Source organism: Triturus cristatus, chromosome 8, assembly GCF_964204655.1.
Source record: "Triturus cristatus chromosome 8, aTriCri1.1, whole genome shotgun sequence".
Classification (NCBI taxonomy): Eukaryota; Metazoa; Chordata; class Amphibia; order Caudata; family Salamandridae; genus Triturus; species Triturus cristatus.
Genome location: NC_140591.1, coordinates 1421791999 through 1421807604, shown reverse-complemented (window position 1 = coordinate 1421807604; position 15606 = coordinate 1421791999). Strand labels below are relative to the sequence as shown.

Here is a 15606-nt window from a genome sequence, read left to right as displayed (position 1 = left end):
TTAATGAGCACATTTGGTTATTCCTCATGGTACGTCTTTGCAGTGGCGTAGTTAGACCATTGTCTGCCCGTGGCGGTCCCTCCATTTGCCGCCCCGCGACCGCATTGAAGAGCGGGGGGGAGGAGGTGCTGGTGATCCCTCTGAATGCCATTGCCACCCCGCGTCGACTTCATTGAAGGAGGGGGGGCTGGCCATTGCTGCCCTGAGATGGCAGGTAAGATCGGGGTGAGGCCGCCACCCTCAAAACTCGTGCCACCTGGGTCAGACCTCCCCCCCTTGCTACGCCACTGCATTTTTGTTACAATATTCTATAGGCAATAAATAAGACTATACGTTAGGAATGTGTTGACCGTGAAATGATCTGTGATAGTGACTAATTTCACTATTGCTCGAATTGACATATAGAATTGATCTATACCTATAGGAAACCAAATTCACAATAAACTTCATACATCCAAGGTCTCATTGGCTTATTCAGTTGCCTCCACTTAACCTTCACAACACTTGAGAAGGCAGCATTGGCCAGGTAACACCCTGCTAACATACAAGATATGGGAAACAACTTTTACAACGCAGTCATTACATCGCACTACCTTTACATAGGAGTCATTACATCGCAACATCCTTTATATTGCATGTCATTACAACGCAGCCATTACATTGCTTGCCACTACAACGCATGTCATTACAACGCATGTCACTACAACGCAGGCATTACATCGCAAGTCATTACAATGCATACCATTACAACGCATAGTACCCTTACACTATCCAACACTTACCCTACTGTTGCCTCACTGGAGTTAGAATAGTAATTTTTACCCTTACACTATCCAACACTTACCCTACTGTTGCACTCACTGGAGTTAGAATAGTAATTTTTACCCCTACACTATCCAACACTTACCCTACTGTTGCACTCACTGGAGTTAGAATAGTAATTATTACCAACACTTACCTTAAATGCGATGTTATGTTAAATGCATTTTATATAGCGCAAAATCACCTTCAGGTCTCTAAGCGCTTGTAATGGTATGCATTGTAATGGTATGCGTTGTAAAGTTATAATGCGATGTAATGGAATGCGTTGTAAAGGTAGTTTCTTAAAATGCGATGTAATGGCATGCGATGGAAAAGAATGCGTTGTAAAGGATGTTGCCATGTAAAAACTGCATTGTAAAGGCATAAGTTGTAAATATATGCGTTGTAACGTCAAACATTCACAAGATCTGCATGAATATTCTTTTTATATACCTCATGACCACAGTTTGCTGAGACTTGTCCAAATTGTGATGCCAGTTGCATTTTGTAGCCTAGGCTCTTTCACTTTTGTCTCAGCAGCCCGCTAGCTATAAGGCATAAGCCCTTCAAATATATCTTTTTACCGTTGACGCAGAGTCTTGGATCAAAATGGGCAGAGTTATGTACCCCAGATACTCCACAAGTCCTGAATACGAGTTCCTGACCTCCTTGGGCAAAGAGAACATGGGTAGGTCTGAAGGAGCCATCCAGGCCGCACAACACTAGGTTAGTTCTAAGGCCGAGCCTTCAGCAAAGTCTGAATAGCCCCAAGCTTCTGCCTCTCCAAAACCATCTTTCCAGTCTTCGGCCTAAACGTAAATGTATCTTTATGGAGTGGTCATCGGAATGATTTTACTGTAGATACAGAGGGAGAAGAGGCCTTCTCCTGACGCCACATGGTCTTAGTATCATTTGAACAGCATAATATGATACTAACTCATGGTTAAGCCCTGACCCCTCCCACCTTTGCCAGTACCTCCTATCTAATACCTTTCTTTTCTTGTTCCCTTGCCATCTCCTGCCCACCTCCCCCGCTCCCCACCACCATGCCCAGCTACAGGTGATTCCATATGTTCAGATACCAGTCTTTTTAGGGAGCACCATCCCATCAACAAGGCCTCTTCCCCATTTCCCTTGTCTCACCCCTGCTTCCTTCACTCCTGGTTTTACCTTGCAGTACTTGCTAACCCTCCTCAGAGTTTTGATTCCACAACATAATGATGTGATCTGAGACTGGTGGTGAGAGAGGGTTAGAAATAAGAGGTTACAATATGAGACTGAAGTGTTTGGGCCCAGGAGTAAGACACCGTCTGAGGCTGGATGAGAAGGGCTAATGAGAAGAGACTGGAGCAAAAGATCATGGAAAGAGACTGGTGAGCTAAGAGGCTCAGAAGGAAGTTCTCACAATAAAAGACATGGCATGGATTCAGTAGTGAGTGCATGATGTCAGTCTAAGAACAGTGGGATCAGGCAACTTAGCTTAAGATAGGTGGCTGGTGGTAAAAGAGAATCACAAGCAAAAGATCATAAGTGAGCTTGAGGGCTTGGGAGTAAGATAGCACAATATGAGACTATGAGTGTGGGATCAGGAGTGGGAGGGCACAATATGAAACTATGGGTGTGGGATCAGGTGTAAGAGGGCACAATATGGGACAACGGGTGTGGGATCAGGAGTAAGAGGGCACAATATGAGACTATGAGTGTGGGATCAGGAGTAAGAGGGCACAATATGAGACTATGGGTGTGGGATCAGGTGTAAGAGGGTACAATATGAAACTACGGGTGTGGGATCAGGTGTAAGAGGGCACAATATGAAACTATGGGTGTGGGATCAGGTGTAAGAGGGCACAATATGGGACTATGGGTGTGGGATCAGGAGTAAGAGGGCACAATATGAGACAACGGGGTGGGATCAGGAGTAAGAGGGCACAATATGACACTACGGGGGTGGGACCAGGAGTAAGAGGGCACAATATGAAACTATGGTTGTGGGATCAGGAGTAAGAGGGCACAATATGAAACTATGGTTGAGGTTTCAGGTGTAAGAGCACACATTATGAAACTGGGTGTGGGATCAGGCATAAGAGGGCACAATATGAGACTATGAGTGTGGGATCAGGAGTGAGAGGGCACAATGTGGGACTATGAGTGTGGGATCAGGAGTAAGAGGGCACAATATGAGACCATGGGTGTGGGATCAGGAGTAAAAGGGCATAATATGAGACAATGAGTGTGAGATCAGGATTAAGAGGGCACAATAAGAGACTATGGGTGTGGGATCAGTAGTAAGAGGGCACAATATGAAACTATGAGTGTGGGATCAGGAGTAAGGGGGCACAATATGAGACTGGGTGTGGGATCAGGAGTAAGAGGGCACAATATGAGACTATGGGTGTGGGATCAGGAGTAAGAGGGCATGATCAGGAGTAAGGGGGCACAATATGAGACTATGGGTGTGGGATCAGGAGTAAGAGGGCACAATATAAGAGTATGGGTGTGGGATCAGGAGTAAGAGGGCACAATATGAGACTGGGTGTGGGATCAGGAGTAAGAGGGCACAATATGAAACTATGGGTTTGGGATCAGGTGTAAGAGGGCACAATATGAAACTGTGGGTGTGGGATCAGGTGTTAGAGGGCACAATATGAAACTATGGGTGTGGGATCCGGAGTAAGAGGGCACAATATGAGACTATGGGTGTGGGACCAGGAGTAAGAGGGCACAATATGAGACTATGAGTGTGGGATCAGGAGTAAGAGGGCACAATATGAGACTATGGGTGTGGGATCAGGTGTAAGAGGGCACAATATGAAACTACGGGTGTGGGATCAGGAGTAAGAGGGCACAATATGAAACTATGGGTGTGGGATCAGGAGTAAGAGGGCACAATATGAAACTATGGGTGTGGGACCAGGAGTAAGAGGGCACAATATGAAACTATGGGTGTGGGATCAGGAGTAAGAGGGCACAATATGAAACTATGGGTGTGGGATCAGGAGTAAGAGGTTGCAATGAGACCAGAGTGAGAGGTTCAAGAGTAAGACATTGTGTTATGAGATTGAAGAGGAGTAGGATCAGGGCATTTTATCCCACAAAAACAGAGCCTTGTGATATTCCACAGAACCAGAACTCTTAAAACTATACCACATTTCCACTCACCCACCTATCCTCAGCCAATTCCCCTTCTGATGTTTGCAGCAGGGGTGTAAATGTTTGCCCATTATATGTGAAATCTTCTCACACCAGTGCTTCATTCTAAGCTCTAAGCAACCTCTCCCATCACATCATGTACTGTTAGGGTCCATACATAACAGTATAGTGTAAATTTCTCTAAAAAGCCCACAGGAAAAACTGTAAAACACCTTCATAGGTATCAAAGGGTGAAGGGTTGAATAGCTTTAGGGACTCCGGCTCTTTCGGATGGCATGTAGACGTAGAGATAAGAAGAGAGAGGCAGCAGTCTCCTGACTCACAGGTGCTCTCTCTGGCCTCCCCTAGCATCTCTCTAAGTGTATCACCACTTATAAGTCTTTCTCAGGTCCTCATTCTTTTCACCAACACCACTCAACCCATCTTTGACTTTTTGCCCTCTCCTATTCACTTCTCCTCTCTCCCACCTATTCACTTACATCTCCTGCTCGCTCTCTCCACCTCTCTTTGCCACCTCAATACTTCTCTGTCTGCAGAGACGCTCACGTTTTGGGAAGGACCACTATATTCACAAGGCTCCTTGCTCATGCCCTCTATATTGGGTCCATCAACTTCTATCACGATCCCAATTTTACAAATCTCTGGTTCACTTTCAGCACTTTCAGGTGACCTTACCATAGCATACAGAGATATATAGAGACCAAAAGACGCCTACCACCTTGCTAGCACATGCATCTCAAGATACAATTTCAGTGTTGTTACAAGTCATAGCAAAGAGCTTTGAAGTGCCTTCACTACAATGTTGTGTTATGTGAACATACAGATTTGTGCTTGGATACAACAACATCTGGGATATTTTCTACTTGGCGGATGACGGTTCCAACTTATTTTATGGGTAAGGAGAGCAAAGCCTAAGTTAGCTGCATTGCTCAAAACCCCTGATGTGTGAACACACTCCATCCTGAATGTAACCCAAGTAAACACGTACATTTTAGATGACCTCCCCTTATCCCTTCCTCATCCCCTCAGAGATTTGTATGGCCAGTCAAAGTACATGGTGTGGCGAGGTGGCATAGACAATCATAAATAACATTAAATCTATCATGTTTCCCTTCCTGCTAACCTCCCTCCCCCAGCATAAGTCTTGTCCCTATTTCTATTGGTTCTCTAGAGAACTACAGGAGATAGTGAAAGGCACTGAAACGTCAAGGCAGGCTACAACTGATTTGCCTTTACACTGACATGACGTCACAACAGTCGGCAACTGTGGCCACTATCTGCTTTTTTTACGTCAGTAGTATCACTGAAATCCAAATACAGCATAATGTGAAGCATTTTTGATGGGTAGGAGTCACTAACAGGGCTGATTTCTACCAATGACTTTCCTATTCCCGAAGAGTCTGCCACCCTATCGCCCTCCTGAGCCTTGCTTTGGCCTTCCCTCTTCATTACTGTGCTTTTTGGTGAACTGTACCTTCCCTCCCCTCCCCCCCCCCACTTGTCGCTCGCTAGTGCCAGGACGCTTCTTCTGATGCAATAGTTGCACTCTACAAATATCCATTCATTCACTCATCCATCCCACAATGAGTTCCACTGTCTCCGCTCTCAACGGGTGAGTGGAAAGCAGGCGATATGGCGGGAATACCTCTTTTAGAGTCTTGGCCAGCACAGATCTGTGGGAAGCATATACACAGACTGTGGTCTATAGAGTCTCGAGGAAGGCGTGGTAAGGGCAGAGAGATGGCAGTCTGTAAACCACATTTCATCCCCTCCTTCGGGCCTCTAGAGACCAAGGTGTGGAACTGCATTGAAATCCGCTCATTTACACTTCAAAATCAGTTTTCATTACTCTGATGTCAGAGTGGCGAAAAACAAATTCATTTTCTTCCACTTTTACTTCTGGAGCAGTGAATAGCCAGCTTTCACATGCAGGGATATTCCTACACAACATACACAACAATGCTGTAATAGTAATGCAGTTTCCCACCCACTACTCCTCCCCCATTCTTGTGCTACTCCTACATTCCAACAGCCAATCAACAACTGGAGAATGGATTTTCCCATCGGGATTAAGGGGCCCTTTAAAGCCTTTTTCTTAATCATTTATGTCAGTTCCTAAATAACTCTCTTTAACACAACTTCGGAGCTTGCATCATGTGCCTAGCGGTACCCTGCCGCTGAACTTGAATTAACATGGTATTTGAGATGCAGAGTTAGGTTGAGGCTTTCATGTGTTAACTCTGTCTTTTCGTTGCAGGTCAACCATTTTAGAACACCTACAAGGCCACATACACTATAGGACTCTGTATCATATATCATACAAGTATTGTACTGCACGACCTGTGGTGTGGTGTGCATGAAGGACTTCAGACATACATGGGCTAATATAACACACAGTTTTGTGTTGGGAGAATTTGAATTTGTCTAAGTATAGCCTGGATTCCATGAACAGATCTGAGTTAGTTTTATCAGAATATGTTTGTAGTAAAAGCTGTAGGCTGTATTTTTATTTGTTGGCCATAAACTGCACAGTGCTTATTGCACCACCAGATAATATAGCTTTTGTTACTGCCAGCGATGTTTTAATACGTAACAATTTGCACAGCAAAGTCAAACGCTGTTGACAGTCATTATTGCGATACATTTAAATACCGCTGTCACTTTTCGCATGACTTCGCCCTGTCTTCCATCGTGCCACATTCCTTAGTGATATGATGCACTGTTTTACGCAATTTTACTGTTTGTTAACCCCTATTGGCATTAAGGCTCTATGTATACCATCACTAAACTTTTGTGGGACCGCCTAGAAGTGTGCCCGATATAATTTACTCTCTCATGAGCTATTTTGCATTGTTGTGTATCCTGGAATTGGGGCTTGCCAGGTTTGTCCAGATGTAAAGGTGTAGGGTTCTACCACTGAACATGTACAGAGCGTACCTACTACCGGCCATCAACCCAGTGACGCCTGATGTCATGTGGATGGTAACCACCTGATCACATTATACAACATGCCCGAGAAGACCAAAGCATAGAGGAGATAAAGCTTGGTGAACATGAACACTGAGGCAATGATTCTTCTCAAGCGGACATGAGGGAAGAAGCTTGATTTTGGCTCACAACTCATCATCTTCTGAGCTTAACTACACTGATGATTGAAGTGACCCAGCAGCTAAGCTGGATTGGACCTGTGGAAAGGATAGTGTCTCAGTTTGGCTTGTTCTGAACCCCGAAGTAATGCAAGAAAGAGCGAATGCAAGCATCAACATCTGTCACGTCCAACGTCATCGTGACCTACCCTGGATGTAGGTCATAGATGTCTGCCACAGACTTTCTTGACCTACAAGCCCCAGGGCTGTAAACAAAATGGCCGTCAGGCTCCAAGAGATCTGAAACAACACCACTGTGGATATTTCTTTCATCATAATCAATCAATACTGGCCTCTAACAAGATCTCTGGCCATCCCAAAGTGACTCTCTAATATATGGTACCCTTTCTGCTTTGCACTACTGATGTTTTTTTAAGCTTTGTTTTGTTGGCGTCAACACTGGCCAACAGTGAGGAAGCTGCCAACTTACATTGACAAAAGCAATAATGCATGTTAAGTAGGCAAGCTTTCTGGTTTAGAAATACTCCAGCTTAAGAAGCAGACGGCTGGAATGAATGTAGGTGTATTGACTGTCCCTCGAAAACCGGTTGCCTTGATGCACTCTGGTTTTGAGAGCTCAAAGGCTGGCGTGTTTTGTGCAACTGTAAGCTGGTTGTGCAGGATGCCTTCTCTTGCACACTGTGATGTGGCGGAACTGAGCTGTAACAAATGCTGAGTGGCTCTGCAAAGACACGCCCTTCTCTGCATCAACAGTGGCCTCCGCACCTAGTGAATGTGTTTCAAAATAAGATTTGCTGGAAGAAGTTCTTAAGAGCCCCATAACTGTACTCTAACAGAAAGTGTGAAGTATAGGAATGCTGATAACATAAATCAAGACGACAGAAACCCAATGGCGTTGCGGCATTGCATCTTTTGGTTGCTGATTCCCAATAAGGTCCCTTTGTGTAGCAAATGTTGCCATAACACCTCCAAAGCGAAGGCGGTGATTACCTGTCCAGCAAATCTGACTTGTGACGCGTGAAATCTCTTGTGTACAATAGGGGCGGCATTCTCGTCTAGTAATGTGTTAGGGAGGATCTGGCTAATTCTTCTTGTAAAGAGATTGGGTGGTACCAGTTTACCTGTACTTTTATCGCAGAATTAGCTCACAAACTATTTGCATAGTTTTTTCAAATGGACTTGTGGTGAGTCATGTGTCCATCTAGCTACACGAGGAACATCGAAGAACACCACCACCGGGTCACGTAAACATTTTTGACTAGCAGTATTTGAATTGCTCCAAAGAAACAATTACAAATACAGTCCTTACTGTTGAATATTGAACCTGGCTTTATTAAACGGGTGTTAACTATTAACCAATTCAATGGTACCCATTTTTTTTTTTTTTGAAAGAATAAAATGCTTGCTTGCTCTTACTGGGGTTCGAACTGTGTCTTGCAGGTTGCAGATCATCTCATCCGCAAGCTCCTTACTCGCTTAGCTATCTTATCTTAGTGAGCAACAAAATCTCTGTAGAAGACTACTAAACTAGACATACCTCTGAGAACAAGTTGTTACATTTGGGAGGCCTCTGCAAGACAACTGAGTAGCCTGAAGGAAAATACAACCGCGAAGAGCAAGGGATCCTAGTTGAGGAAGTCGCACCAAGGAGCCAAGCTTTTGGTACCTCTTGGGCCAAACCACATAAGCCCACTAAACAGGAGTGCGAGGAACTAGAGGAAAGCAGAGCCAGCATCAGTTCACAGCATAATCTAAGTTTTGAAACATGTCTGCCTGTTGCCTTCACCTTCCTCAATGTGCCACAGACATAATATCTATCAGAAGGAAGTCACTGGGTTATGCTGATGACAGAAACCCTGTGTACCTACTGTTTTGCATGCACTGTAGTTGGTATGTCATTGTTCATTACAGTTAAACCCTTGCTGCCATTATTTTCGTCTTTCCTTGAATTAAGCTTATGTTGCATCAGTCGCTAATTTATCTCACGTTCTATCTCTTTGACATACGTTTGTGGCTGCGCTGGTGCAACCCATAAGGGGAGAATTGCCTCTGAGGACCAATCATACTGTGCCAACTTAAGCGGGGGGGCTGTTGTGGTAGATTACATTGTCTTATGGCTCTTCTTAACTTTTCATCCCTGGCTTGCAAGTCACCTCAAGTCGGAAACAGAAACTAATAAATGCTGTATTAATAAACTACAATAACGCAGCTATGAGCTGGGAAACAAAAGATGAAAAAAAGCATGATAGAAAGAAAAAAAATATTAAAAAGGCAAAGATAAAATACGTTAAAGGTAAATGGAGTGAGAGCACAAAGGAAGCAAAGCAGGATGCAAGTAAGGAAGTAGGGAAAGAAAAAGAGTATGATGGAAAGAGGATGCAAAAGACATAAAATAAGCAAATAAAATTGTAAAGGAAAAATGAAGGAAGGAAACAAGAAAAAAAGTCGGAAAATGTAACAGACAAATGGAAGGAGGGGAAAGAAGAAGGCAGAAAATATAATGAAATAACAGAAAAATGAAATGTGAGATGAAAGGAAGGAAAATGGAATGAAAGAAGAGAAAGAAAGAATTAACAATGAAAGCATACAAAAAGACCTCAAACCACCAGTGTTCACACAATTGCATCTATGATAAAATGAAGAATCACAGATCGACATTAGCCACCATACCTTAACCAGAACAGTACTCTTCTTCCTGTAAACAGATATTTCCTTCAACCACCACAGGCAAAGTTTAAGCTCACCTTGAATTGCAATCCCAGCATACAACAAATCTCAAATTGTAGTCAAGGCTGCAAAACTTAGGAACACACATCAAGCTTGAATATGAAATCTTCAACATCATCCAGCTTTTCACAAAGCGCTGATGACATGACTGCATGGTCTCCTTCATTTGTAAAATAAATACATTCAGGAACTCAAAATTGTTCTTAGGAGGCCATCAACTTTGGGTTAGCAGAATACTGAGGCTGCCTGGTTTTGACTCCACCTCATGTCTCTTCTTGGTCTACTCTACACTTCCTGTCTCCTTATCTCCTACTGACAGGTCCTTTTTCATCCTTGCTTTCTCCCTCTGTCACCTTTTCTCTGTCTTCCTCTGCTTCCTTCCTTCTCCCTTGTTTACCACTATCTCTCTTGCTCTGGGGTGAAAGCTGATGATAAACAAGTATTGGCAAAGCCAGTATGTATAGCCATTGAGAACTATTGTCTCCGCCAGTGTCTTTTATTCATGTCTATGCGTGCACATGTGGTGACCTTTGCAGGAGCATGCATCATTACACAAGTGCGTGTGTGTGATCACACATGCACACTTCAGAAATGGCGAGTGCCTTTTCTTATCGACCAATCCAAAAGAAGTCATAAATAAATAAAAATAATTAATGTGAAAGCTCTTTTGTACGTTTATTTTGTTAAAAATAAATAGGACTGCATGGTGGGGGCAAGAGAGGAGCGATTAGAAGTGGGAAAGCAACAGGGAGTTAATGAGGGAGGGGAAAGCAGCATATGAGGGAAAGCAAAATGGAGACCGGTAGAAGCAAACAAGAGAGTGAGAGCAACATGGAGAGTTGGGGAGAGAGAGACAAGCACACAGGCAAGAAAGCACAACAGGGAGCACGGGGAAGGGAAGCACATGGATGCAAGAGAACAACAAGGAGCATGTGGGAGAAGCATAGAAGAGATATAACTGGAAAACACTCAGTCCAATGGTCTGCTTAAGCAAAGGAAATAGTTCCCTCAAACTGATCAGTGGAAGGTCACGAGTAAAAAGGATATGCACCATAGGAGGGACAAACACAAGACGAGGAAGGAAAGCACACTCAAGCCAACAAATAAAATGCATGCGAATGAAAATGCTATAAAGCCAACAAATGGTAAACGTTGGACAGGCTCTAAAACCACTGAAAGTTCACAATAGGTATTTTGCAACCAGACAGTTTGCGCTGTCTGGCAGGCTGGACCTACATATATATGAAATTTCCCAAACATTAATACCAGTGCTTAGTATAAACAACCATTGGCACAAACTAAGCAATAACTGCATCTAATCACCTACACCACACAATACTGCCAACAGAGCAATAATGGGCATGTGAATCTATGAGCCTGTGGAACAGGAGGTCAGGCTCCCTTTCACTAAGTCTTAAGGTCAGAAAAACAGAAAGACCTCTCTAAATACATAAGTATGTGCTAACCTTCATGGACTTCACCACACCTACTCTCGGCACCAGAAGTTGGCACTCATCTTTGATAGGTCTCCTTGAGCACATTTAGCCCGGTCATCATCACTGCACCCTGCACACTCCCACCAGTAGCTTGCACAACACTATACAGACAACATGGAACTCGCACAGCTTCACACCGCTTGCTTCATGTGCAAATACCACCTTATGGTTCTACATCGCCCAAGGGCTTGAATGGGAGCAATTCTCCAGACCCTGTGAAAAACACGTGCTCCCACACAAATGTTCCACAAACCAACACCATTCTCGTCCACACAGGAATGCACCTGCCCACTAGTAGCAACAAAGCGCTATTAAAATGCATCGACAAGTGCATGCACTCATTAGGCCACAGTACATCTTTTTCATGCAATGCAGAAACTGATATTAATCCTAGGAGTTAGATTGTATGGATGAAAAGGGTTAAGTCGTGTGTTAAGTTCAAAGTGGCATTAAAACCAGACTAGAGGTGACACTCAAAAATAAACTGATTCTTGAGACCTCTCACTACCTCGCGTCTCACACTCTCTTTCTTCTCCTTCCTTTCTCATTCCAAGGTCCACTTCACTCAAACACTTCACTCATCAAAGTTCAACTTAGGTACACAATTTTTCATTTTTCACACAGAAATCCCAAGTCCTGGTTCACAGAATCAAAGACTGGTGATATTTTCCATGCGCGAAGTACAGCTACAAATGTTAACCTTCAGCAAGTATGGTGGAATTTATGCATTCGCCAATTTAGTAGCAGAGATCGATGTGTGGTTGTGTGTGGTTGTTTGTTGGTGGACCCACCTGTAAAAGTGGTGACCATTCAATGGCTCATAAGTTTGTGGCTGTCCCTCGACAATGTGCACAGTTTCCACCATAAAATGAACACCTGTCAAGGGCAGGAATACGTCAGTTTCAAGGGTGAGAATAGGGAACAACAATCCCAAGTCTGAGGGGGGTGGGGGAGAGGAAAGGTATCTTCCACATGGAGTAAAAGCAAATGAATGTTTGCATCTGATTCCACCGATAAACATTGCACCTCTAATCAGTCCTGGAGAAGTATTACTTTCATAGAACTTCAGGAAAATTTCAGGAATTCTTTCAGAATCCCACAAAAGTCTTAAATTTGATCTAAACTAGGAGAAATCCTGTGCCCACAAATTCCTTCCCTTGGGAATGGGACTCAATCCCTTCTTTTTTCTGCTGTGTTCCTCTAGTTTTGTTTTCTCTCAATTCCCCTCTCATTATCTCTCTCTGTGTATGTTCATCTCTTTTTTTTTCTCACGCACTGTTTTTTTTTTCTTTTTCGTTTCTTTTTCCCTGTGTTTCTCCAATTCTATATCTCATTTCTTTTTGCCTCCTTCTCTCTCTCTGTGTTCCCTTTGATTATATCTCTCTGTTTTGAATCTCCCTAGCTTCCTCCCTGTTGGTACCCATTATACCACATTATTGGGGGACCTATTTTCTGTATTCTATTCTTCCATCAGTTATAGGGAAATGGATAGCTATCTCTTTAAGATGCAAATCTGAGCTAATAAACAAAAAGACACGAGATCAGTTTACACAAGAATTCAGCTTCACAACCCAGAAGTGCAGACTTTTACCGCATAACGACGGCATGAGACCTAACAGCAACAAGTGCGGTAAAAGCTCTACGTCGAGGCACTAGAACATTTGCAAGAACCACTGCTAATAACATGGTCATGGCAGCGGACACACACCCCAAGTTAGAAGTAGCCAGCAGGTTCAATGTGCACCAGCCCTGCCCACAAACACACCTGAAAACCACTAGAGGGACGTCTGCTAAGGAAACACCCATTGCCACTTATTGCCACTTATTGCCAAAATACAGCCACGGCTAAACCCCCTGGCGAGATTAACCAACAGCGAGCTGCCAAAGTCACTGACAGACCCGACCAAAGGGAACTGCTTCATCAAACAGAGGAGAGCGCTCTGCTGTCGCGCTGCTGTTCGCCTTCATCACTGTACGCTTTAAAATCAAAGCAGAACCTAAAACACACGCGCAACTCTAGTTTTTACTCAGTTTACACAAGTAGATCATTTGATCGCAGCCTTCCTGGATTCGGAAAAAAAGGTAACATATCCCTCCAGGAGCCGCGCATCTTGCTTTCAGGGCGCACAACTTTCTGCGCCGGCTCTAGCGAGGAATGCACAAGTTTCCCTGCAAATATTCCTTCCTGTTTGAACAAGTGAGACAATTAAAGCCATATAAAGGCAGGCAAGGCGCTCCCGGCGCTGACAGCCTCTTGCGGGGCGCCTTTTCTCCTGCTAAATGTATCCACATATTTATCGCGCACGCAGGGCAGGCAACGCGTTGGAGAAGCAGCGCGCAACGCCAGGCGCAAGCGCAACGCGTTGTGCAGGAGAGGGGACATTACCTCCGGCCGGTGTTCCCTGTCAGGCTCGGCTGATCTTCATGAGTGCCTCTGTGCGAGCAGCGAGAGGTGCCGAAAGTTCCCCAGCAGCTGGGCGAGGTCTGTGGGCGCGCACCAATAGGGAGACGGTGGCGCCCTGCCCTGCCTTGCCTGCCCAGACTGCCCGAGTCCCAGCTGGACCGCCTCCGGCTGGCAGGGCTCCCTCGCTCCTCTCGCCTGCCCCGGAGACACGACCGCTCGTGCCTTTTGCGGTGCCTGTGGATGTTTCAATTAGTTCTTGTATACATTTGACGCTGTTTCTACGACATTGGCGGCCCAGGTAGCACTTTTTCATGTGAAAGAATGTTAGTTAACAAACAGGGCCAACCTGTAAGTCTAAAACACCCTTCTCGTATTATACGAGCACCCAGGGCCAGCTTTAGAGCAGTGCGACCTGTGCGGCCGCACTGGGCGCTGACCTGTAGAGGGGGCGCTGACCTCAGCGAGGGGCAATGCGTTTTTTATTTTTTTATTTTATTTTATGCGTTTTTATAGTAGCGCGGACTTTACCTGAAGGTGTCAGAGCGTTTCACAATAGGAACAGTAATGATACATGAGGAGAAAATTACAAGTGAGCATGTTACAAAAGCAAACCTTACGTTACATGAGGCAATAGTGACACTTGTGTATGTATCAAGAGCAAACAAAATACAAGAGGTAGCAAACCATACGTTACAAGAGGAAAAAGTGACGTGTGCATATTACAAAAGCGTACAAAGTACAAGTAGAGGTAAAATACTGCAATAAATGGCAGACACTCAGAACACAAGAGCAAACGTTACGTTACATGAGGCAATGGTGGTAATTGTGGATGTATCAAAAGCAAACAAAATACAGGAGGTAGCAGACGATACGTTACAAGAGGAAAAGTGACGTGTGCATGTTGCAAAAGAGTACAAGATACAAGTAGAAGTATAATACTGCTATAAATGGCAGACACTCAAACCACAAGAACACACTGGGAAGGCACTTCTATAGTCATGGAGAACAGAATTTCCTATAACGGAAGGACTTCCTTAAGATAATAGAGAGGGCGTGAATTAAATTTGGAAGTGTCTTTGAAGGAGGAGAACTTTGAGGTCAGTTTTGAAGGCCTGGGAAGAGGTGGTGGTTCGGAGCTGAGGCGGAAGTGAGTTCCAGATTCTCACCGCGTTGCCTGAAAAGGATTGGGCCATCGATCTTTCCTTCTTGAAAGTGGGAGGTTCAAGCAATACATTTTCCGCATTACGTGATGGTCTAGAGCCTCCAGAGAGTTTCAGTTTATTCGCCAGGTTGCGAGGAGAGGAGTGCAAGGCTTTGTGGGTGTTACAGGCAGTCTTGTAGATAGATCTTGCCTCGATGGGAAGCCAACGGAGGGTGGATAAAATGGGTGTGATGTGGTCGCTTCTTTTGGCCCCATATATGAAACGAGCTGCTGAATGGAGAACAGACTTCAGGGGGGACAGCTGGGATTTGGGGAGGCCAGTAAGAAGAGAATTGCAGTAGTCCAGTCTGGAGAGAACCAACGATTGGACCAGGGTTTTAAGGTCTTGCTCCGGGAAGAAGCGGCGAATCCCCCATAGAAGGCGCAGTTGGTATCGAGCAGACTTTGCAATGGAATTGATGTGGGAGAGTAGATTGAGTTTTTTGTCGAGTATGACACCAAGGGATTTTGCGCTGTCGACAATGATGGGTTTATTGTTAAGTAGATTCATCTGATCCATCCATGATTGAACCGGGGGAGGAGAAAGTGAGGAGGAGAGGAGGAGGAATTCAGTTTTGGAGGGATTCAGAATCAGTTGTTGAGTTCACATCCAGTTTTGAATGGAGTCGAGAGTAGAGCTTAGGATGGAGAGATCGTGAGTGGAGGCCACCCTAAGGTAGATTTGGGTGTCGTCCGCATAGAGATGATAGTGGATCCCGG

General features: G+C 44.5%; 1 protein-coding gene across 20 annotated transcripts in view; it reads right to left on the bottom strand.

Annotated features, from left to right (window-relative positions):
- SYTL2 (synaptotagmin like 2) overlaps positions 1–13803 on the bottom strand; it is a 462890-nt gene extending 449087 nt beyond the window's left edge. For 17 of the 20 annotated variants that reach the window (XM_085623168.1, XM_085623176.1, XM_085623172.1 and 14 more), the window contains exon 1: positions 13668–13803. The gene's annotated coding sequence lies outside the window, so the exon portion shown is untranslated. The remainder of the gene's footprint in view (positions 1–13667) is intronic. The other 3 variants (XM_085623171.1, XM_085623181.1, XM_085623188.1) reach the window with 1 other exon arrangement.
- Between the last annotated feature and the right edge of the window lie 1803 nt (positions 13804–15606).